This window comes from Leptinotarsa decemlineata, unplaced genomic scaffold (assembly GCF_025532065.1).
Source record: "Leptinotarsa decemlineata unplaced genomic scaffold, Ldec_3_MD MMD2_tig00026375_RagTag_RagTag, whole genome shotgun sequence".
Taxonomy (NCBI): domain Eukaryota; kingdom Metazoa; phylum Arthropoda; class Insecta; order Coleoptera; family Chrysomelidae; genus Leptinotarsa; species Leptinotarsa decemlineata.
In genome coordinates this window covers 542,713-569,667 of record NW_027412711.1, presented here as the reverse complement: position 1 = coordinate 569,667, position 26,955 = coordinate 542,713, and the positions used below count along the sequence as shown (strand labels likewise).

Genomic DNA, 26,955 nt, shown 5'->3' with positions numbered 1-26,955 from the left:
GGAGTGTCTAGAAGTTCAGCTAGCAGGATTATCAAAAAGGTGTCTACTGCTATTGCCTCACTAGCCCGACAACACATTCGCATGTATGAAAATAATCGAGAAATGGAAGAAGCAGTTGAAAAATTTTATGAAATAGCTTCATTTCCCAAGACCATTGGAGCAATTGATTGCACATTAGTTAAAATTGATTCTCCTGGTGGACATGATGCAGAAATATTCAGATGTAGAAAATCTTATTTTGCATTAAATGTTCAGACAGTTAGCGATGCTAAATTGAAAATAAGAGATATTGTTGTGAGATGGCCAGGATCGGTGCATGACCAAACAATTTTTAATAATAGCAGTTTGAAGCAAAAATTTGAAAATGGTGTATTTGGTCAGTATATGCTAATTGGTGACAGTGGATAATCTCTAAAGCCATATCTTATGACTAAGTTACAACAAACTAGAACACCTGCTAAAAATTTATACAATGGGTCTATAATAAGGACTCGAAATGTAGTAGAACGTCAATACGGTTTATGGAAAAGACGATTTCCCGTTTTGAGGTTTGGCATGAGACTAAAACTAGAAACCACAATGGCAGTAATAGTCGCAACTGTATTTCTTCATAACATTGCCATTGATATGAATAATAACTTTACTGAAGAAGATGAAATAGAGGAAGACAATGAAGATGTACTCACCACCCATGAAAAATAATCCAAATATAGCAGAAAACATAAGGAATTTGATAAATAATGAACATTTTGCTAGATTGTAAATACTAATAATAATTAAAAATCACAGTTTTATGAAACATTTAATTCATTCTATTGTTTTTCTTTTAATTTTATTTCTAAATCCAATAAAATCATTTTTTTAATGTTCTTCTTCTCTCTCCCTTCTCCTTGATCTCTCCTTCTTCTCTGCTTCTACCGTTTTTTCAAGAAGCCCCTTTTTCTTTTTATAATATTCTTTTTTTGCATTATATAACGGTTTTATTTTGGTTGGCTGTAGTTTTCCGTTGGCTTTTCTTTTTAAATTATTTGGTGCATAACTACTCCAATCAATTTTTTTCTTAATATGCGTTTGCTGAGAACAGACAATAGTTAATATAATAAAAATTACAACTGTACCTCACACAATTCAAAATTCACTTTTTTTACTTGACATGATCCCTGAGGGTGTCACTGATCTAGAGGTGATTTCTGGTTGTCCTCCAATACAATTTGTTCAGTAAATTCAGGCAATATCTAAAAGCAAATATACTATTACATTTTTTGAGGTCTTAACTGAAATATTAGCTTATATAAGCATAATAAATTAAAAGGTTTGAGAAAGAAAGTTTTTAGCTTTCTACTACTCCATCTTGATACAAAAAAATGTGGGAATCTTCCAAAGAAAGGAAGGAAGTAATCAATTTGAAAATAAGTAACTCTAACATGGATGTGTAGATCATGCAAAGAAGCAACTTTCAGACACAAACTGGAAGAAAGCCCTCCTGAATCAGCTACTTTCATATAAACATTGAATTACACGAAAGAAAAAAAATCTTTCGAAACAAATACTTTTATATGAACACTGAATTATACAGAAGATGCTTATCTCTACTCAGTTTGTATTCCAAACATTCGTTATGAGTAGAGAAAAGTGTCTTCTGCATAATTTAGTGTTCATATAAAAGTATTTGTTTCGAAAGAATTTTTTTCTTTCATGTAATTCAATGTTTATATGAAAGTAGCTGTTTCAGGAGGGCTTCCTTCCAGTTTGTGTCTGAAAGTTGCTTCTTTGCATGATCTACACATCCATGTATAGAGTTACATATTTTCAAATTGATTACTTCCTTCCTTTCTTTGGAAGATTCCCACATTTTTTTTGTATCAAGATGGAGTAGTAGAAAGCCAAAAACTTTCTTTCCCAAAAATTAATCACTCCTAAAAATATAAACTCTTCAATTCAAATTAAAAAGTTTTTCCAAACTATGGATTAGTAGTGAAAAAAATCAATAACTTACTGATTGCGTAGAAATCTCTGACCTTTCATCTTTGGTTTCTCCTGATGCAATTATTATCATTTCTGAATCCTCTAATAATATATTCAGAATAATTAATATTATACAAGTATGTTCCCAAGAGAAAAAATAACAAATTTCTCTGACAACTATAAGCAGGTTACAAATATATTATCATTCAAAAAACGATATATTTACTTACAGCAAATTGTTGAGGATATTCTTTTTGAAGTTCTTCACTTGAAACTGAAGAATATGCATACATTCCAAGATCCTATAATATCACGAACAATTAATATTTAATTTTATTGCCCTAACCAATACAGATAAAATCATGAAATAAAGAATGTTTTTAACCATTAACCAAATTTTAATTTGGTAACTGTTGAAACAAAATGATTTGGTTATAAAAAAATGTAATTACATTTATGAAATCGCTATCCAAGCTGTTATTCAAACCCACCACCGTTTTCATATTTATTACATTTAGGGTTGCTTCTGTAACAGGATCTAAATCAATTTTTATTGTGGGACCACCCCCTGTTCCCGTCATACTTATATGATTTTTTTTGTCATATCCTTTCTAGCTTTTGTTTTCAGATTATCAAATTTTGATTTAATCTGAGTCATACTTCTCACTTGTAGATTTCTAGAGTTGAAGCTGGAAAGTACTTTGCGCTAAGCCTCTTCCTAAAATCATATTTAAATTTATATTTATAACTACATAAATATATATAGTTTTAATTTATTATTTAAAGCTCACACCCTTCACCCTTGATGAAGTAAAATTAGGGTTATGATTATATAAGCATGTATTCTACAATAAATAAAATACACACACAAAATTGGTTGTAGTTGTAATACATACCTTTTCTGCATTAGTTACTTTATTGGTAGTTTTGCATTCTAAAATATGCTTGAATTTTTCAATTTCTTGTATTAAATTCATTTCTTCCTCTCGAGAAAAATTTGACGAGCGAAGTTTCTTATTATTTTTCAAAATTTCCATTTCTGTCCAAATAAATTGTCTTCACAAAAACAAATAACCAAAACACCAAACACCACAACTCTTAACCTTACTTATTCAAATACTCGCCAAATATGACAAATCTTGTCAAAATCTATGAATTCCAGGTTAACCAACATCTTATAAATTACTTAAAAGATACTTTATAGAAAGGGCACTTTAATATTAATTATAAAACCAAATGGCGGCAACAGCTACTTTAAAGGGGACTTTAGTGTAAAGTCTCCTTTCGGTAAAGTGGACTTTAGATATTGGTTATGAAATCGGCCGTTAAATATTTGAAAAGTGATGTGGATTTATTTTAAATTCTATATTCTTTTTTTCACAACTAACAACAGTGGTATAGTCTATCAGGGATCGAACCGGGTCCGAAATTTTCGGAAAACTCCGATATTTCGGTAAAGGTCCGAAATTGCCGTATATTTTTGACCGAAAATTCCGAAAATAAATCTACTCGCCGTAAATTTTTACCATATGCTTATTAAATTTCATAACATTACCAATAATAATTTATCAACTGGGTATGTTTGTTGAATGGTCTGGAATAATAGTTTTTTATTTCCCGACAAATATCGTGGATCTAGTACAAGAAACTTTACATTTACTAAAGCATTTCAGCCCTCCAGACCTATGATTCATATCATATACGATGAGCTTCATCGTCCAGCGTCTTTACTTACTGCAATAATATGTAAGCCAGAATCGTTTAAGAATGTTGGCGTCTGCAATTATATATTATTGCCTACCCATCTATTTCCAGCTAATAAAATAATTTTGAACGATTATGTGATGAGTGAAATTTATGCATTAGAAGAGGATGTTCGGCTGAGTTTCCTAACAAAAGCCCAAGAGCACATCAAAGTAGCCCATATAATCAAAAAAAGTTCTATGAGCAATAATTTCCTTAGTCATGAAAGCGAAAGAAATCAGTTACCGTGGGTCGAATCGCAACACTAGCTCGTGCGTTGCCATTACAACTTGATGTCGGACTTGTGCAAGATGAATGGCGATTGTTACAACTAGAAGAAGGCGCTGTGCGGTTGGACAAAACTAACTCAAGAATCTATGACTACTAGCGTCATTTCTTCTTCTAAAAACGGTCACTGGAAGGGGCGGCAAAGGTAAGGTCAGAGACAATGAATACAGCCAAAAAGCTTGATACTGTCGAAAACCAAGTTAGAACCAAACAGTCCCAAATAATAACAAAATGCTTCAAGAAAGTGTAATCTCCGTTACTGTACTTTACCTCATTACAAATATTGTAAGTTTTCAAATAATGCCGTTGTAATTTTTTTTATTGCCCAAACATGCAACAGAAGCCGACTGCACTCTGTGTTTAGAGTTTGTGGGTTTCAGGCCAGTCTCAATGTGCAACATTTATAAATTCCCATGCACAAACCCGGTCCACAGAATGTAGGAGATCCGGATTGTTAAAATCCAAAATTAAAGTATTATTACTGAAACATTATTTGTGACCAATAAAACTGTTGCACTAGGTAAGTATTCGGGAAATTGAGTATTGCAATCTCCCAAAATTTTTGGGAAAATACCACAAAGTCTTATGGGGATTTCACTAATTAATTTTTCAAATACTAGTGAATTTAAAACAGTTATAATGTTGTTTTACAAGAAATCTGTCATTTAAAAAATCTCGATCTCCGACACTGAAAGCTTGTACCTACTCGTACGTAGATAGTGAGGAATTGCAGTCCTCTCCGCCATTTTGCTTTTTGAAAACAAAAATTTGCAAAATTTTTTTGAGAGGAATCACAGCTAAAACTCTGTTTACCTTATGGAAAACTGTCCTATGAGGACTGTACTTCCTCAATATATGCGTACGCGTACTAGTACACGGCCTGAGCTGCTGTCCGAAAATTCCGCAAATCCAGGTTCGCGTTACGAAATTTCCGAAAATTCAAGAACTCCAATTGGTTCAACCTCTGAGTCTATATGAAGTCAATCCGTATAACTAAATGAAAGACTAATGTACCGGATCTGATAAATGTACTAGTTAATACCATATAAAATGCATGTTGAGTTGCACATATAACAAAAAATATTTAATATATTTTTGCTTTCACTTCCAGTTTGGTATTAATTTATGAGCTGGTATAATAAATGAAACATAAACCGATCAATTGAACTACCTGGAAGATTAAACCAGCAACAATTTCTTTTATTTTTGCAATCAGGCAGCTTACTTAAACTTGCGCAGAAATATGACCTCCATAAAGTTAGCAAGGCAACTTGCAGTAAAATCATTGCAATATTATATTGAATAATTGTCGAGAATTTGTCGTGAAAAAAAAATTGTCGCGCATCTCCTCTTTTTTATAAGGGGTATAGTCTAGCTCACATGTACTTTTTTTAAACATTTTTCAGCCCTGTCCAAAAATTACGACCAAGGTGTCATTCGATTCGTATTTTTGCCTAGAAAGTTTAAGGAAAGGTCCGAAAACGCGCCGATAAAAATTACAAAAGTTATAAACATTCAAGTGGAAAAAAATGGGGCTTTAGTTTTTTCTGAATATCTCGGAAAATTTTCAAAATTTTGGAAATTTGAAAGAAGATTTGAAAAGATCAATGAATTTTCGTAAAAAAGTCCCGACTCCCGAAACTATCTCGATTATTTATAATTTTTACAGAGCCCTGAAAATAGAGCCAAGCGGGTAGTCTGGCTTCCGCGCGCCTTTCGTCACTCTGACATAAAAACAAAAAAATTATTTAAACATATTGAATGTAAATATTAAGGAATGAAAAAATTCATGTAATGCTGGGGATAATAAATAATAATCCGTAATCAAAAAATTTTTATCCCAATTTTAACGTTAATTATACATTTGTTAATTAATAACTTTTTCTGAATTGAAAGTTAATATAAAAATCCCTATAATTATCAAACTAAAACCCTGGCATTTTTTTCCTTTGGTGAAGTTATCATTAATAGGCAAAAAATAGATTACCATTGCCAAAATAAAAAAAATTGTTATTTTCTAATTTTTTATTGACAATTGAAAATTATAATTTTATAAAAAATACATTACAATTGTTTTTTATTGTTTCAATGTCTCATGGCTAAAAACTAATTAATAATTTTTTTTTTTATTTTTACAGCTATTAATAAATTTATTATAAACAAATACATTGGTTATAAGCAATTCGAAATTTTTTTTTTGCATTATGTTAATTGAAAAAAATCATGATTTGGAGAAAAAAATGGTTTCCTAAAAAAATGTCTTTGTTGCTGAAAAATGTGTTTGTTAATTAACAATCGGTTTTTGCAACTAAATATTAAAATTAAGGAACCGTTTTTTTTTAAATCATAAAATTTTGAAGTTGAAGTTTTTTCAAAACGGTTCCTTAATTTTAATATTTAGTTGCAAAAAACCATTGTTAATTAACAAACGCATTTTTAGCAACAAAGAAATTTTTTCAAGAAACCATTTTTTTTTTCTAAAAATCATGATTTTTTTCAATTAACATAATGCAAAAAAAAAATCGAATTGCTTATAAACAATGTATTTGTTTATAATAAATTTATTAACAATAGCTGTAAAAAATTATTAATTAGTATTTAACATGAGACATTGAAACAATAAAAAATAATGAAAAAATTGCAATGTATTTTTATAAAATTGTAATTTTCAATTGCTAATAAAAAAATAGAAAATAACAATTTTTTTATTTTGGCAACGGTAATCTATTTTTTTGCCTATTAAGGATAACTACACCAAAGGAAAAAAATGCCAGGATTTTAGTTTAATAATTATAGGGCCCTGTTCGTTATTCTCGAATTCCTTAAAATGGGGTTCCATATTTGATTGAGGTTCACCGCTTTTTCTTTTCTGTTGAAATTCTCCGTGTGTTTGTGGATCTCTATTGATCGGCTTCAATTGAAAAGTGTCTATCGCCTTCCCTTCAAACCGTTCCATTAAATAATTTGCTATCACTGGGCTAAGTGGACTCCCCATCGCCGCCATTTAGTTGCTCATAGAAGTTTCCCCCCATTCAAAAGTGAATCGAAAACCCACACACACAGATACTTGCACGCACTATCGAACCACCATCCTAGCCAAAAGAGAGGAAGTCATCTCAACTCTAACGAAACGGGCTTGGAGAATATGTGAACCAGAACATCTGTAGAGGGAACCGAAATACCTTGAAGTGACCTTGAGATCGAATGGATACAATGCCCCCGAGACCAGAAAAGCCATGAAACCGAAGGGCACCACGGTTTAGAAAGCGAAAAAGGATCAGATGGTTGCACGCGCATATCTACCGTTTATCTCTAGGGTCACGGACAGAATTGGAAAACTATTGGACAAACACGACATCGAAACAGTCTTCAAACCCACGAGGAAGATACAACAAAGCCTCAGGTCGGCTAAAGACAAAAGAGACCCGTTATCAGCAGCAGGGGTCTATCGCATACCGTGCACTTGTGGAAAGGTATATATCGGAACCACCAAACGATCCATGGGAACAAGACTAAAAGAGCATAAAAGGAACTGCAGACTAGGCCAAACGGACAAGTCAGCTGTGGCAGAACAGGCACTTAGTGAAGAAGACCACATAATTTTGTTTGAAAACACATAACTAATTGCCCCCAACCAGGGATACCATAGCCGACTGGTACGGGAGGCAATTGAGATCCACAAACACACGGAGAATTTCAATAGAAAAGAAGAAGCGGTGAACCTCAATCGAATAAGGAACCCCATTTTAAGGAATTCGAGAATAACGAACAGGACAACAGGCAGCAAGATTGTTAATGTTCCAGGTTCAAGTGCAGGTACGAGTAAAGGTACAAGTGCAGGTACAAACACAACTGATTACCTGACAAGACATAAATACGCTTTACGAATCCTAAAAGGTAGTCATCGGACAACAAGCCATGATGGTTAAACCTCTGAAGAAGCTAGTTACTCGCGCCAGCGAAACGTCAAGAAGAAATTCCAAAAATCCACGGCTTTCAAACTCGAAAAGCAACGACTCTGAAAACCTCAGCCGTGAAAGTCTAAACCATTTTGTCAGAATAGTCTTGAGTCTGATTCTAGGAAAATTATTGCATTTAGAAGTTGGCCTGCGAACGTTAATTCAGTAAGACAGCTCCTAGTCTCTATGGCTCCTAGGGTCAACTAGCTATTTGGAGGATCTGTAGTGATTACTCGACCAATAACATCCCTTAGTAAGAAAGAACTGGAGTTGTAGTGGAAAGAAGAGCGTCACACAGCTTTCGAAACTCATGAAGGATCTCTAGATAGTGATTTGGCATTTCACGACAGTGCAGCAGAAACGGGCTTCATACCGATACATCCAAGGTTGGTGTTGGCAGAATTCTGCTGCAAAGCAGGGAGATAATTCATTCGGGTCTGTCATGTTCTTCAGCCCACAGACGATGAGGGAATAATAGCAGGAATAACGCTATCATTCATATGAAATAGAAACATTGGCAGTTTTCAAGAGTCTGAAGCAATTCAGAGTTCATTCGCTAGGTTTTAATTTCAAATTCCTAGTGCAGGAAGAACAGCAGGAGCAGCTCTACCATTCATTTGGATTATAAACATTGGCAGTTGTCGAAAGTCTGAAGCAATTAGGAGGTCATTTGCTAGGTCGTGAATCCAAAGTTATAATAGACTGTAATACACTTAGAATCACAATCACTGAGAGATATCTTTCCGAGAAACGGAAGATGGTGGCTATTACGTGGGGGTTCGATTCCAACATCGAATACCGTCCTGGGAGCAGGATGATCATGTAGATACCTTGAGTAGAGGTACTTCAGAGAAAATTTGTAGGGTTGTTGAATGAGATGCACTGCAAATCAATTCAAGTATCGGCCGATTCCATCATATAATTCAAGAATCGATTGGGTTCTATCAGCTCAACTAGAAGATTCTTGCTGTGAATATTTTAACGAGGTGTTGAATATAAGTTCATAGTCAACAAGTCAGACAATTTCAGGAACTAAGGTGGTGTATACTACTACTATCACTTCACATGCTATTGGACAAGTGGAAAGGCAAAACCGTGCAATACTGAATTACTTATTCAGTACGACGAGAATACATGAGATAATCTCATTTTCTCCATTCAGTAAGGTTTGATTTCAACCGTCGGTTATTCAAGTGGAAAAAAATCCATATGAGCTTTGTTTCGATTACAACTTCAGAAGTATATCAGACGCCATCCAATCAGGATAAAAATACATCAGATGAAGATAAAATATTACAAATCAAAAGGGTGCAAACCATTTCATTACGAGCTAGAACAGCAGATTTTGTTGATGAAACCAGCCAGTAGCAATGCGAGCAAGAGTAAGAAACTTTTACCGAAATACGATGACAATTTGTTATCACTAAGATTCCGGCCAATGATAGATATGAAGTCAGCGATATCAAGAGTTCTAATAGATCTCGAAGAAAGTATACAGGAGTATATGTCATAGATCAGATGAAGTCTTTCACGACCGATGTTGAAAGTGGTGACAGTGAGCAGAGTGCTCACTCCGATGAAGAATGAAATATCTGGAAAGCGAGTTCGCAACCGGAGTCAATTGATTAGAATGTTTGATTGTGCAATTGATTTCTATTATTTTCTTTCAGAAAACTGGTAGATTTCCCCTCGAGATCGAGTGGAATAGAAGCATGGCCGAATGTAAGAAACCACTATCGACATGGGTGGAAAAAACACGGTACCCGAAAAATCGCGGGGCCCGAGAGATTGGATGGAATTATTAGTTAGTCAACTCGAGTGAGCTAGGAGAGTGCATTGTGATTCATTTAATTGTTTATCTATATCGGAAAAGGGGTGATGGTTTAATCGTCAAGTACAATTGTGAATTGATGTATCTGTGGCTAAAATATATTTTTTACGATTATTATATCTGCTTTTCTTATACACTAGTTTTAGAAATAGGTTGGATGAAATTGTATAACTCTTGTTGAATATTTTTTTTATTACTTTTTTGTCTTTTTGTTGTATGTACAAATCTATTTGTGATATTTACCTTTCCTACTTTGTAACTGGGCCATGGTCTGTAGAGTTTTTAAATAAAATAAATAAATATATGTGTTTAACTATCTTCATCAGCAAGGGTAAACACTTCTTTCTTCGCCAAATCTTCTATTACACATAAATATCAACTATTGACCGAATTGATTCTGGATTGACTTGACTCGGATTGACCCTGAAAACTGCTTCGCCTTCAATACCGATCAGGTATTATCTTACGAATAACGAATTTAGCCAATTTTTGTTAAAATAAAAAAAACTAAGTTTAGTTTTGTCACCCAACTTGCCCCCAAAATGATGACAGATGTCATGATTACCAACAATGAAATATAAAACTTGAATCCTTAAAAAATATTGTTTTTATCAGTTTTTTTAATAGAAAACAAATGTTGCAAATGGGATGACGCAAACCCACATATTTTTCCTAAACCTGACAGTGATGGCAGTAATTTTTAGATATAAAATTATTGAGACTGTGTCTAATGTTGAATATTTGAGTGCTACAAAATATCTCATTTCATTTAATGTTATTAAACCTCAATTATCAGAATATGATAATGGTGTCTCACCATATTATGGTGCATCCAATACAAAAATAGTTCATATAGGCTCAAAGATTTTTAAACCTTGTCAGGATTAGAATAAATGGATAATAATAATAATACGTTTATTGGTCCTCAATATGAGCATACAAGAAGCTATAGGGCAAGTCAAGGTATACAAAATTGTAGTAAAATATATTAATATAGGTGTATATATATATATATATATATATATATATATATATATATATATATATATATATATATATATATATATATATATATATATATATATATTATATATATATATATATATATATATATATATATATATATATATATATATATATATATATATATATATATATATATATATATATATATATATATATATATAATATATATATATAAGTGAATAAAATAAAATAAATAAATGCTAGCGGACAGCACAGTATATTTAAAGACATGACAAAACCAAATACTAGCATAAAATAAATATATCTATAAGTGAATAAAATATGTAAATGCTAGAGGACAACACACTATATTTGAAGACGTGACAAAAGTTAGCACTAGCAATTGCGACAATTTTCAAAATACTCATTCAGATCGTACGGTGTAATATGAAGTAAGAAATCTTTAGTTTTTTTCCTGAAAATGTGAGCCTGATTCATTAACTTCAATTCATTGGGGAGGACGTTATACAGGCTGATTCACGGTGGATGGCACATTAGACGTTTCTGGTGAACCAGACAACGGATCACTTTGAAAATTTAATGGAGGGCATATTCGGACATTCTCTAGCCAACTAAAATATTTTCGACAATGCGGTGTTGCCGCTTCTATTAGAAAGCAGTAGCAACTTTGATTTTTCAAATGGAACACTCTGTATATAATATTATTTTTGGAATCCCCAACAATTGCCCGACAACTTTTCTTGATATTTCCCTATACCTATCTGTTACCGTTTTCGAAATAAAAATTAATTTCAATTTTTTTCTTCGAAAATCATGACTTCTAAAAATGCCGATATCTTTTAGTTAAGAAGTACTATGATATCGAAATTTGGTTTGGAGTTAGGTGATACTTGGACACTTCCCATACGTCAGCCTAATCTCCGATACTTCAATACAGGGTGGTAAAAAAATACAGTTTTTTCGTTTGCTTGAAAAAGTTGCTGAAATTTGATTATTTTAAATGGAACACCCTGTATATTATTGAAAATTCGGAAAGCTGCTGAAATTTGCTTTCTTTCTATGTATATCATACCTATACCTAACTAGTCAAGTTTCGGACTTATGAACATTTATTTGTGAAAATGTCCCTTCAGAATGGTATTTCCATTCGGTATTTGGTAAGCAGGCCATGATTACTATTTGACAGTAGCGTTGTGACATTCTCCTAATAATATCGACATTTTCGTCACTTCAGAAGTTGCAAATACCTTCAAAACGATGGAACAAAACTATTCAAACGAAGTTCTTATGAATTTGTTTATTATTTTTGGACAGTGTGACAAAATTATCAGCAGAACATGTAGAAAGTTCAATGAAATGTATCCGAATCTACCGCCAATGAACCTCAAGAAATTTATACGAATTCAGAACAATTTCAATACATTTGGATCAACTTCAAAAGCGCCAAGAAACTTGCCTCGACCCGTAACTTTCGAAGACAACCAGATTAATGTCTTAGCATATTTTCACGCATTTCCCGAGTCATCGATAAGAAGTGCTGAAGAAGATTTGGGTATAAAATATTCATCGGTTCAAAGAATCTTGCGAAGACATAAAATGCATGATTATAAATTCACCAAAATTCAAGCAATGAAGCCTCAAGATCCTCAACAGAAAGTAGAATTTTATGAAATGTTGTTGACACGCATTCAAGAAGATCCACTTTTTTTAAATAAAATTATTTGGACTGATGAATCGAAATTTTCGAGAGAAGGAATTTTCAATAGAAAAAATCGTCATTATTGGTCCAGTGAAAATCCTCACGTCACAAAAGAAGCCGGATTTCAAGAAAAATTTAGTTTTAATGTCTTCTGCATGTTGATGGACAACAAATTGAGGTACGTGATATACGAGGAGTCATTAACATCCAGAAGCTACCTGAATATTTTGGAGAATACTGTAGACAGTTTCGTGGATAATCTGCCACTCGAAGATTATCGAAACTGTTGGTACCAACTAGACGGAGCCCCTGCACATTGCACAAGAGAAGTGAGCGCAGAACTGGGTAGACTATTTGACGATCGGTGGATGAGGCGCTTGGGACCATGGTATTGGCCAGCGAGATCACCCGATCTTAATCCATTAGATTTTTATTTGTGGGGAATGTTTAAAGAAAAAGTTTACAAAATACCCGTGCGTTCGAGAGATGAATTGTTAGAAAGGATTGCCCAAACATTTGAAGATTTGGATCCCAATGAAATCAGATCTGCCACCACGAAAGCAGTCAACACCCGCATTTTAAAGTGCTTGGAAGTGAACGGCCAGCGATTCGAACATATTTTGAAATATTCAACATGATTGTTTTACTTTTTTATAATTATTCATATCAATATTTCCAATTTCAAGTTTCTTGGTGCTTTTTTAAAGTTTATAAATTTCGTTTAAATTTCGTATAAATTTCTTGAGGTTCATTGGCGGTAGATTCGGATACATTTCATTGAACTTTCTACATGTTCTGCTGATGATTTTGTCACGCTGTCCAAACAACATTGTAAACAACATTTCACAAAATTCTACTTTCTGTTGAGGATCTTGAGGCTTCATTGCTTGAATTTTGGTGAATTTATAATTATGCATTTGATGTCTTCGCAAGATTCTTTGAACCGATGAATATTTTATACCCAAATCTTCTTCAGCACTTCTTACCGATGACTCGGGAAATGCGTGAAAATATGCTAAGACATTAATCTGGTTGTCTTCGAAAGTTACGGGTCGAGGCAAGTTTCTTGGTGCTTTTGAAGTTGATCCAAATGCATTGAAATTGTTCTGAATTCGTATAAATTTCTTGAGGTTCATTGGAAGTAGATTCGGATACATATCATTGAACTTTCTACATGTTCTGCTGATAATTTTGTCACACTGTCCAAAAATAATAAATAAATTCATAAGAACTTCGTTTGAATAGTTTTGTTCCATCGTTTTGAAGGTATTTGCAACTTCTGAAGTGACGAAAATGTCGATATTATTAGGAGAATGTCACAACGCTACTGTCAAATAGTAATCATGGCCTGCTTACCAAATACCAAATGGAAATACCATTCTGAAGGGACATTTTCACAAATAAATGTTCATAAGTCCGAAACTTGACTAGTTAGGTATAGGTATGTCGGTAGCCAAGCGGTTCGGTGTGGGTGCTTTGTTCACTCACTCGAATTGACTGCCGTGCTGGTCGGTGGTTCAAGCCCTAGTCTGAACGATCGATCTTCACTTGCTACCGACAACCCGTGTTAGGAATCACACGTTAAAAGGTAAGACCTCGTTAATCCTTGGCTCGCACAAGTTTCGACTTCTGAGGGTTGTCGTTCGTAGGGGTGCGACAGCTGGTTAACGGAAAAACAGATTTTAAACAGATTTTTTTAAACAGACATAGAAAGAAAGCAAATTTCAGCAGCTTTCTGAATTTTCAATAATATACAGAGTGTTCCATTTAAAATAATCAAATTTCAGCAACTTTTTCAAGCAAACGAAAAAACTGTATTTTTTTACCACCCTGTATTGAAGTAACGGAGGTTAAGCTGACGTGTGGGAAGTGTCCAAGTATCACCTAACTCCAAACCAAATTTCGATATCATAGTACTTCTTAACTAAAAGATATCGGCATTTTTAGAAGTCATGATTTTCGAAGAAAAAAATTGAAATTAATTTTTATTTCGAAAACGGTAACAGATAGGTATAGGGAAATATCGAGAAAAGTTGTCGGGCAATTGTTGGAGATTCCAAAAATAATATTATATACAGAGTGTTCCATTTGAAAAATCAAAGTTGCTACTGCTTTCTAATAGAAGCGGTAACACCGCATTGTCGAAAATATTTTAGTTGGCTAGAGAATGTCCGAATATGCCCTCCATTAAATTTTCAAAGTGATCCGTTGTCTGGTTCACCAGAAACGTCTAATGTGCCATCCACCGTGAATCAGCCTGTATAGTCTCAATCCCATTATATCAGGTAGATTGTGACGGAGGTTTAGACGTGACTTTGGTAGGCGTAGCTCGTTTCTTCTCCTGATGTTGTAACTATGAAAGTCAGTACTTGTGAGAAACGTGTTTTTCTTTTTATGAATATATGTTGCGACTTCCAAAATATAGAGACCGTAAAAAGAAAGAATACCGAGTTTCTTGAAGAGATTTCGACATGACTGCAGCTTCGGTGCATTTGTTATGAAACGAATTATTCGTTTTTGTGCAATGAATATATCTTTAGCGACTGGAGATGTACTGATTGCATAAGTAATTTTGGATTGAACTTGAGCATAATAAAATAATAGTAGACCTTCAGTGTTCAATACATTTTTTAACATTCTGATTTGATAGCATTTAGAGTTCAGTGAGCCGGTGAGATTTTTGCAGTGTGTTTTAAAAGTAAGATCGTTGTCAAGAGAAATGCCAAAGAATTTAATAGTGGTACAGGGTTCGATAGAGATACCGCATAGGTTCAGGTTTAAGGCAGGTAAATTGAGGTTTTGACTGGTATGGAATGTCATGTAGTTTGTTTTGGAAGGATTGAGATATAGCGAGTTTTTACTTAACCAACCGTGTAGGATATCAGTGACGTTAGGTTCTAATTTTGATTTATCTGAGGGGAGTAGAGTAGCGTCGTCAGCATATAAGCAAGTGAACGCTTCCGGTAAAACTATTGAGAGTTCATTTATATAGATGATAAAAAGTATAGGAGCCAAGACAGAGCCTTGAGGTACACCAATATTATTTTCTTGTGGAAATGATAAATATGTGAGTTTTTTTATTTGCACTAGTGTGGCTAATTTTTACTCTCTGGGTTCTTCCTTCGAGAAAAGAACTGAACCAATCGTGGGATTTCCCTCGAATTCCTTTTTTGATAAAGTTTATCAAGTAGTTGTTTATGTATTACGCAGTCAAAAGCTCGACTGAGGTCACAGAATAATCCAGTTGGATTGTGTCCCATTAACAATTTTTACATAAAGGCAATGAATAGCACTCTCTGTGGAATGTCCAGTGCGGAAACCATGCTGGTTTGCGTGAAGTGAACTGTTTATATTTAGAAAGTTCACAAGTTGTGCAAGCATTGTGTATTCAAAAAGCTTGGGGAATATGGGGGAAACAGTAATGGGACGATAATTTTCCATATTTTGCGGATCATGTTTTTTTAGAATTGGAGATACAAGAGCATTCTTCAATCTCGATGGGAATAAGCCCTCTTGAAGGGAGGCATTTATTACATGAGTGAGAGGTTCGACGATAGAGGCGGCGATTTTTTTAATTAGAAATCCAGAAATATCGTCTGTGCCACAGGTGTGTTTATTTTGGAGTTTGTACTTTATAGTATCCATAATTTCCTGTTCAGTCACGTATCTGATAAAGAAACTATTAGGCATATTTTTATTCATATTCTTAGAAGGTGAGTGACTTTTATTGATTATTTTTTTAATGGTGTCATACGGCGCCTGAATAAAGAAATCATTGAAGGCTTCGGATACAGATTTTGGATTATTGATAACTTCATCACCTGTTTTGAGGGAGATGTTTTTGTGAGTAGTGTATTTTCCGTTCAGAGTAGAAATAATACTCCATGTGGTCTTGTTTATGTTGGAAGATGAATGAATTTTGTTGATATAGTAATGGTTCTTTGTATATTTGATCAAATTTGAGTGATTTGTTCTAGCTGTTTTGTATATTGCGTTTAGTTTTGGATCCGTTTTTTGAGCCTGAAATGAAGTTTTTAAATTTTGACTAGATTTTTTTGACTATTTCGTTTACCCATTCTCTACCGAAATCCGTTTTTTGCTTTGATATTCTAACTTTTATAAGTAGACATATAACACTATAATGATATAATAAAGTGTCATGAAAAGAGTTGAATTTCGTTTCTGAACTGGTTGCTGAATAAACCTCTGCCCATGTTTCATTTTGGAGTGCCTTTATAAGATTGTTGATGTTTATATCGTTCATAATTCGTTTAGATATATAGATTTTATCATTGGCGTTCCTGAGTACGAGCTTGTTGAAAGAATAAAGAATCGTACGATGGTCCGAGATATTATTGTCCTGAACTACATAATTGTCACAGTCGGTGTCGTTGCTGTAGATTTGATCAAGTATTGTTCGAGTTGTAGAGCAGATACGTGTTGGTTCATGAATTCTGGGATTGAGGTTATATGTTGTCAATGGCTGAGAGAAACTAATTTTATCATTATTCCCAAATGAATTTAGATTAAAATCACCATTGAGAATTATGGCAACATTTTTGTGGAAAATGTTATTTAATAAGTCATTTAGCTTATGAAAGAAAATATTGAAGATTCCAGTGGGAGATCGGTAGCTTGTTAAAATTATGTACCTTTTACCAGGCAAACATTCCCAGGATACACCAGTTATTTCTATATTTTCCTCGTCACAGAATTCAGAGAGATCTAGCGGTTTGACATTCAGGTCAGAATTGACCCATATACTTACACCCCCACCCCTAGATAGTTTCCTACAGTAGTGGCTACATAAGTTAAAATTTGGAAAATTGGTGGCATTTATATTTTCAACAATGGACCAAGTTTCTGTTAAGCAGATAAAATTGAGTTGATTGTAGAAATTTTCTATAGTTATATTGTCAACTTTGTCTTGCGTAAGGCACTGAATATTCATTAATAAAAGGTCAAACTTGCCATTTATCTCATTAGCTGGTCCTTATGCGTCACTTTTTGGCGAAGGTGTAAAAAACGTTGTACATGAGCATTATCAGGCCATTTGGAAGGATCCATTGCATCATCAAGGTGATGTTCAAAAATTGTTAGTTTAAACGAAGAGTATATTTCAGGGAATTTGGATGGTGAGGCTTCACACTTCACTTCGGGAAAATAAGATTTTGTACATCCCTGAAGATCTTCAACAGTCATGGAGGGATCCGTTATGTAGACATGGAGACTTACATGTTTGGGTACACCTTTCAGTTCTTTACCATTAGGAGTTGTTTTTACCGATGACAAGTTGTCTAGGTTTTCTTTTTGTAACCTGATTCCATTCTCCCGTAATTTGCGGGTCTTTCGTCAGATTAATAATGTCATCCATTGCTTGACTGGTTTGGGTTTGCAAAATTGCATTGGACACTTCTTGTCTTGTAATTATAGAATTTACAGAAGAGCCAGAGGAGCTGGAATCATTGTTTATATTGGGAGAAGCATCATTCGTTGATTTAGTTTTATCAGGATATGTTTTCTTGTCTCCGCCTTTTTTTTCGGAGGGTCCGTTTTTCGTGGCATGATAAGAAGCCTTCAAGTTGGTCATCTCCTCTATTTGAGTTTTTAGGAATTGAATATTCTCTCGCAGTTCATTTATCAACATATCTTTTTGTTTTATAACGTAGTTGAATATGTTGATATCTACATTGTTGTCTGTTGAAAGGTTTCCAAGGGCATCGAAGAATGCTTGATCTGTCATCACTGTGAATTCGATCATTCATTCGAACTTTCACTGGACAACATGCAACTGTATCCTCACTTATGAAATTCACATGGTTCAGAGATTTTGCACAACTAACATGGAAGTAGTTAGAACAGTTTGTGCATTTTACACCGGTTTTTAAATTATTTCTGCACTTTTTGCAAGTTTTAATATTTAGAGCTGATTCAGACCCGACCGTACCTTTACCCGCCAAAAAGTGTGCTAAATGTGATGCTGAGGAAACTAAATAATATTACTGGAGTTTTTTCCCAACACCAAATCGTTATTTTTAACACCTCGACACGTGTTTCGATCACCAAGTGATCATCTTCAAAGAGGAAGGTTTTAATATTCCTCTTTTAACACCAACCGTTTTCTTTTCTTTCTTTTCAACCGTTGTTTTGAGTAATTAATATTTGTTGATTTATTTTGAAGAATAGAAAAAGCAACATCGGTATGTTCAAATATTAAATTAAATATTTCTAACAAGAAACAAAACTTGTGATCATTTAAAATATATTTGAAACCTCTCTCCTCCCTAAGACTTTGGTCGTCGGTTTCAAAATCGCCACTGTTTAGGATAAAATCAAAGACATTAATCAATTTGTCTTTGTTTGAATGCACTGAAATTACTGCTATTACTGCTCTAGATATAGAATTCCAACGCGTAGCAACAAATTTGGCATTCGGCTACCACATATTTCATTTAAAACATGACTTCTTTTGGTGGATTTTGAAAAGAATGCCGAATATCCAGACAAACTTGAAAAAAATACGCGGCAATCTTTTATTGTTGCACGCTTTGCTTAATACTAAATTTAGGTCATGGGCATGACAATGCGTAAAAAGTGCATGAGGAGCTATGGACTTTATTTTAGTTTGTAAACCATTTAAATGGCCGGCCATGACCGCAGCCCCATCATAGGTTTGCGCAATTAACTTTTGCCTAAAATTATAGGTGTCACACGTACGAATTAAAAAAATAAACAAATCGTCAGCTGTGCGCTCAGATGAAACATCATGAAAACCCATAAAACGTTCTGTCACATTACCATCTTTGACATACAAACGATTGAAAGTTGTGATATACAGGTAATATCGGTAGTTTCATCAATTTCCCATGCAAAAAAACACTTTCAATCTCCTTGCTTATATTTTCCTTAATAGTATATGCCACACTGTCTATAAACTCATTTTGGATGGTTTTTGAGGTGTCCGAAAAAACTCTACCGTTTAAAGAAATTATGGTCTCTTTTTGACCTGTACCTGAAGCTCTTGCTATATTTTGTTTGCTAAACAATTTTAATTTATAAGACGAAAATATATGCTCCTTAGATTTAAAATGTTTTTCTGTAGAACGAGGTAGATTTTTTAAATCGGAGTATCCTATTTTAGACCACGTTTGGTATTCGGTTTGTACGGAAAATAAAACACAGGGCCAACAAAAAAGTTTTTCTCGTTCAATGGAGCCGGTTAACCAATCGTATTTATCGTACCAACTAATATTAAATCCTCGATTTTGTCGATTATCTGACGCTTTAATTGAAATCAAATTTGGTTGAGGCCTTCCAGCAACCAATCGACTATATCATCAGATTTTTTTAATTTCGTCCAACTTATCCATAATAAATGGAAAAAAAACTTACCGAAAAGTGAAAACCTGAAAACAACTTGAAATTGAAAGAAAACACTTCATTAAAAATATTACCAAAAAGCACTGATATAATACAATACTGCCTGTTTTATATACAAATAACAAATATCATCAAGAAACACTAAAACTATTTACCGAAATATTTTTCAGTCCCGGTCGGTTACGGCAACCTGTGTTGCAGTCGTGCACTAACGGAGACCAACTAGAGGCTAGCCTCCTCTAACGTTATAATTTCCGCAACCAAAATTACAAATCGGGACGTATATCGCTGGTTGGTTCGGTCTCGCGGAGCTTGTGTTTTTTAAAGCGGTTGGAGGCTTGGCTCCTTTGTAACGTATGGCATTTATTATTTCGGGTTGATGGTTTATTCGTTCATGGGCGGTGCGTTTGACGTTTGTTGATGCAGGATACAGTGTGGTACGTACTAGGTAGTGAGCGATAGTGTTTTTTTCGGGCATATTATGTATTTATATTAAAAATTAATGGTAAAGTAATGATACCCAAGCATTTTTAGATAAAAATTATCATAATTATTTGTCAATATCTTTTAATTTATTGCGATGAATAGCCTCAAATTTTATGGGGAGGCTAAGCCTCCTCTGACGAGCCGCCGCTGAGTAAGAGGAGATATTAGTTATTCGTTACAAAAAAATGTATACTGGATACCAATTACTGGTGCCAATTTATCAAAATTGAATTGAATAACACAAAATTTTCAGTAGGTGGACTCTATCATTACCCAAATTCAAGTCATGATGTGTTCCTGGATAAATTTGAACAATGGTGTTGTACTACTTCATGAGTAATAAACGTGTCTTTTGATTGGTGATGCAAATATAGAATATCTTAGTAATACTACTCACAGTAAAAAAAATAAAATATAATGATGACTTTTTGTATTGAACATCTGGTGATTCGACAAGAATTGATTATGTGATATCAAATCGGAATAATCTAAATGTTTCTATTCACCATGAGCCTAAGATCACTGATCACTGAATAATTTTCATCAATATACAGAATAGTGACTTTGCAATACAACACCTTTTTTCACACGGACGTTAACTGATGAGGTTTTTCATAGTATCAACTTGAGGATGATTGAATGTGAATGGTCGAGTAATTTCACTGATGTGAATGAAATTCACCAATATATAAGGTTCCTTGGTACGATAATGAAATGAAATCAATTTCTAAACAAAGGACAATTTATATAAATACTTCCAAAAAACGACCAGTGCCAATTTGGAATAAAAATAAATCAAAATGAAATGAGGTTAATTTTTTTTAAATAAAAAAAGTAATACTTTAAACAAAAAGTTGACTCGAATAAAAATATCCCTAAAGATATGTGGAAAACTATTAAAAAAGTAACAAAAGGTGGAAAGCAACATATGAATTTCAAGTGTATTAACTTTATCACTGATATCTATGGTGAAAACTGAACTAGAAGCTGCCAATATTTAAATTGTTTTTTGTTGATAGCGTTGAGCGGGTCTCTAGTTTTATTAACTCTGAGGAGAAGTTGTCTCAGGAAAATCTTAGACCAGTGGTAACCAGTTTTCCTGAAGTTGCGATTTATTATACACGGTCCTGCAACAGTGGCGCGGTGTTCCATATCTCTATTTAGGAAACAGATAGGAATGTAAATTTCTATATTACCTTATTGCTCGACCTCGACAAAATAAAAATATTGGCGTTCACACAGGGTGTTCAATTTTTTCTGGGCGGATCCCAACTGTGTTTTTTTAAATGGCAATATATTTTTATCGCTTTTTCTGTTTCTGCATAGAAAATAAAAGACACTTTCACACAGAGACACTTCACTTCGAAAATATTGACGGTTTTCGAGATATCTAGCACAACAGGTTTTTTCCAATATTCGTCACTCAGAATATTTGAAATTATAAAATTATAAAGTTGTGCCAAGTCCAATTGATTTTTTTTTGTCAAATATCCTACAGTGGTAACTCTCTCGAGCGTTATATCTGAAATCGACCTGTGATATACAGGGTATGAAAAACCGCTTGTCACATATTGAAAATAAAAATTTGCAGAATCTTCCATTTGACGACTGATAAGAATATACAAAAGATATCTTGTTTCAATTTTGTACATTATAGCGTGTCCTATAGTTTTTCTTATTTTTTTAAAATCTAAAAATGACAACTCTCTATTTTATCGCCATTATATCAATGATTTTTTTACTGTGAAATTCATATGTGACGACTGTGATCGAGATAAATGTTATGTTTAAACACATTTATTCTCTAAATAGATTACCGTGTAATTTCTTCATTTGATGCATAGTTTTTGTCCAACCCTTTCTTTAAAATATCGCCCCATGTGATAAACAAGTTGTGAATTACACCACAAAATATACGTTCTTGAATAGTAACAATAATTTCAATAATCTCGAAATTTGTGCCATATTCTTTCGGTCTAAAACAACCTTCAGCGAATAAAATATTCATTGGAAATCAAGTAGTCTGGCAAATGACCGATCAAAATATCTGCCTGTAAATGAATATTGAAATCTTTAGTGAATTGTGAAGTTGAACTTTCGATATAATTTCATCAGAATGTTATAAAAAAGTTATTTGATTGATTTGATTTTCATATTAGGTGAATCAGACAGGAATTGTTTATTGGCAAATAGAATTGATTCTCAACGGTATCCAGATAGAAGGCATCCAGATAAAAGATCTTTCCGAAAGGTTTTGACACGATTTGTTGAAACTGGATCTATTAATTATTCCAAACATGAGCGCATCAAGCCAGCTACTAATCTGAAATCGACCTGTGATATACAGGGTATGAAAAACCGCTTGCCAAATATTGTAAATGAAAATTTGCAAAATCTTCCTTAGATTAAATGGAACACCCTGTATATTATTGATCCATAAGAAGCGCCAACGAAACCTCTACAAATTTCATTAAGTGTTCCCTATGGCTAAGTTCAATAGTTTTTCTTAAATGAGCATTTCTTTCGAAAAATGGTCATTTTTTCAAAGCGAAATCCATTTGACGACTGATAAGAATGTACAAAAAATACCCTTTCCTTAAAATATCCCCCATTCCTAAAATTACCTGTTGCTAGATAAACAAGTTGCGAATTACACCACAAAATGGACGTTCTTGAATAGTTACAATAATTTCAAAAATCTCGGAATTTGTGCCATATTCTTTCGGTCTAAAACAACCTTTCAGCGAATGAAATATTTATTGGAAATCAAGTAGTCTGGCAAATGACAGAACAAAATATTTGGCTGCAAATGAATATTGAAATTTTTAGTCAATCGTGAAGTTGAACTGTCGGTACAATTTCATCAGAATGTTGTTATCAAAAAGTGATTTGATTGATATGATTTTCATATTAGGTGAATCAGACAGGAATTGTTTATTGGCAAGTAGAATTTATTCTCAACGGTATCCAGATAGAAGGCATCCAGATGAAAGATCTTTCCGAAAGGTCTTGGGACGATTCGTTGAAACTGGATCTATTAATTATTCCAAACATGAGCGCATCAAGCCAGCTACTAATGAAGATAATGAATTGCAAGTTCTTCTTGCTGTTGAAGAAGATCCTAGTAGGAGTCAACGACAAATTTGTGAAATAGTGGATAGTGAGAGATCAGTGCAACGAGTTTTGAAAAAACATCGCTTTCATCCATACCTCATTCTATTACATCAAGAAGTACTGTTTATTTGAAGGTTTCAAATCATTTTATATATTAGACAATGGAAGTACGAACTAGTGAAATTCAAGAAGTACTGTATGCCGATTTTGAGAATAGAGTGAGATTTTGCAATTGGGCCATGGGAAAAATTCGTCGAAACGAAGATTTTTTAACATTTTCTGGTCGGGTGAATCGACATAATTACTATTATTATTTGACAGAAAATCCCCATTTATTGAGACAGGTGTACTGTCAACATGGTGGTCGATAAATGTCTGGGGAGGCATCATTGGAGAATATGTAATTAGTCCATACGTTTTTGAGGGACATATAAATGGAACAATGTATCTCAATTCCTTACGAAATGATTTACCAGGTTTGTTAGAAGATATTCCTATTGATCTTCGCAATATAATGTGGTTACAACATGATGGTGCACCTGCTCACTATTCGGCAGAAGTGAGATATCATCTAAATGAAGTATTTCCCAATAAATGGATAGGACGGAATGGGCCTGTACGGGGGCCCCTGTACGGATGAAAATATAGTTCCTCATCAATATATTTTGCCTGAATGCAGGTGCGGTGATGTGTCGATCACTTGACGTTTGTCCGGAAAGCACCATTTGGCTAAATTCAATCCATTTTGGATTACACGTAAAAGTAGTGAAGAGATCTGGCCGACCATAATGACGAACATATTATGTCATTGCATCTTGCGCATATTCATGCATATGGTGTGGACTACCTGCGTACGTCGCCGGCAGCATAGTCAATCGACCAATATTAGCTGCATTTCCTTCGGTGCTAATTGCAATATGTAAATAGATATACTCCTTGGCTTGGTTCAACCTAATGAAGGTTGAGCGCCTTCGTTTCGATTTTGACGTACATGTCAACGCAATATTGCTAACCTTCTTGGTAGTGTCCTCACCTAAAATTAAAACAGTTGAATTATTATTTTGTAAGTAAAATTCACATGCCTATTGTTTTATTGCATATTTTATGCATATTGGAAACAAACAAACTTACGTCATGTTTGAGCTATGCTACTTATTCTCACCATTCAATGGATTTTTCATTTTGATATTGAAATAATATCCATCTTATTCTTGCAAAACATCAGCGGGTATTGCAACGTGTCATACAAATGATGTGTTTCATATATTTGTTGCAGTTGCTTAGCATCGCGACGTGTAAGCATAATATCGCGTTTTTTCCAATTTTTCACCAACAATGAAGAATTCGCGATGTTTCGAATCCTAATTGCATTACGGCTTTGTCCGGAAAAATCAGATCTTCTCGATCGCGGCATTGTTAATAATAATATCGTCACAATAAGATTTATATTATAATAATTCTTGCACAAAACAAACACATTACCGGTCAACTTTGCGATAATTTAAATCAAACAATAGACATTGACAACATTACGTGAACTGTCAGTTGCGTTTTGTTATAATACAAATGAACAATGAACATGACCTGTAAAAATGAATGTGAGCTGTCAGTTGCGCAGTTTGAAGTGATAACTTCTTAACCGAGCGTAAACCGCTTCGTTACCTAACGCGTTACACCGCCAGTCTGTCTGGCTTCCCTTTCTCTCGCGCATACGTCAGCAGAAGGTAGACTCCTCTCTCTCATCGGACAGACGGTCAGTTTTCAGTTTGCCATTGACAGTATTATAAAAATCCAGCAAGCAACTACGTATGTACTTATTATGTGAAACGTGGCTTAAAAATTATGATACTAATTTTGTGTTTGTACAATATCAGTATCATTATTTAATCCTACAAAGGAATCAATTGGCTTATGGTAGCTATAATATATGCACATACACTAAGTGATCAATAAAAGATTTTATTCAAGTTATTACTTCTGTCGGGCGGCCCGAGAAGCACACATTTTTTTATTATAACACGTCACCATTATCACTGATGATTTGCTTTTTTATCTTCTTTTCTTCTATATAAAAATGAATTGCTGTTCGTTAGTCTCGCTAAAACTCGAGAGTGCTGATTTGGCTAATTTTGGTTTTGAATTATTTGTGGAAGTTCAGGGAAGGTGTTGAAGGTTAGTATATATGAAAAATAATAATAATAATACCAATAATAATGGTCATTAACACCCTTGGCCTTACCCGGGCAACTGGTGCAAAACCGGACCAGCAGCCCAGGCGTACCCGGAAAGGAGAACACTATTCTCCCTCCGGTGCCGGCCGTGGGTCCACAGGGCTAACCACCCAGCGGACCCGAAACTTGGTTCTTAGTCATCGAGAAAGGGACCCCCATAATCGACCCGCTCGAAGAGGTCAGAGGCAAGGTGGTGGGCCCATAACGATAATTTGCCTACTGATGACAATCCTGGCAATGACAATGGACGCTTTGAGTGGAAGCATGAGCTAAGAGATAGCCTTATGCATTGCTACGAGAGTAGTGATAATAAAGGGTCACTGAAGAGTGCACTCTTCCTACCAATTCTCATTTATTTTGTTATATACCAATACCATTTATTTTATTAAACTTAATAATTTTGTATCCATTTTAAAATCCTAAATCTGCTCATTTATTGACTGTTGGCGGAACTAAGTTCGCCGGGCCCGCTACTTATTATTATTTTGATTGATAAAATATTATATTTCAATACTTATTATCCTATTCCCGACGAAGCGGACGAGGAAAATATAAAAAAACACAAAAATTTGAAAATTGGTCCAGCCGTTCATGAGTTCATTTTAATTGAAAAAGTATAATTTTTTAATACTTAATATTCCCGACGGAGACAAATCCAAATCATAAAAATTGGTCCAGCCGCTCTTGAATACTTTTTCTCTAGTATTATTAGTTTTTCATATTATTTCGCCTTTTAAACCTTCCCTGGACCACAAATAATGTAAAACCAAAATTAGCCAAATCGATCGAACCGTTCTCGAGTTCTAGCGAAACTAACGAACAGCAATTCAATTTTATATAAGTATACTGAATAAGTGTAAAACATTTAAGGATGTGATTCGTCATCGAAAAACAGATAGGATCTTTCAAATAAAGAAACTTCATTGGAGCACCCTTAAAGGGGGTACGTAAAATTTGTATAACAATTTTTTTCAGAAGCATTGAAAAAATTACAATATTGAAATTAACCTGACGTTTTGTACTACCAAAAAGACACTCAGCCAGTAATTTATTTGGTTCACCCCATGGTTGTAAGGGGTGGAAAACGCAACCTCTAAAATTTCTTTCTTTTTATCTTATTATTTGTTTACTATTTAAAAATTTATTTCCGATAGCCTGTTTCATTCTAAACAAAAAATGTCTCTTGGGTTTTTTGCCCAAAACAAACCAGTTCGCAGCAAAAAATTATTTTACGAACAACTACAGAGATACATCGTCATAAATGCGAACTGG

At 34.0% G+C, this 26,955-nt stretch overlaps 1 protein-coding gene across 8 annotated transcripts in view; it reads left to right on the top strand.

Moving 5' to 3' along the window:
* Positions 1 to 26,955, top strand: part of msn (serine/threonine-protein kinase msn) — a 239,473-nt gene that overhangs the window by 25,177 nt on the left and 187,341 nt on the right. The gene's annotated exons all lie outside the window — the stretch shown is intronic.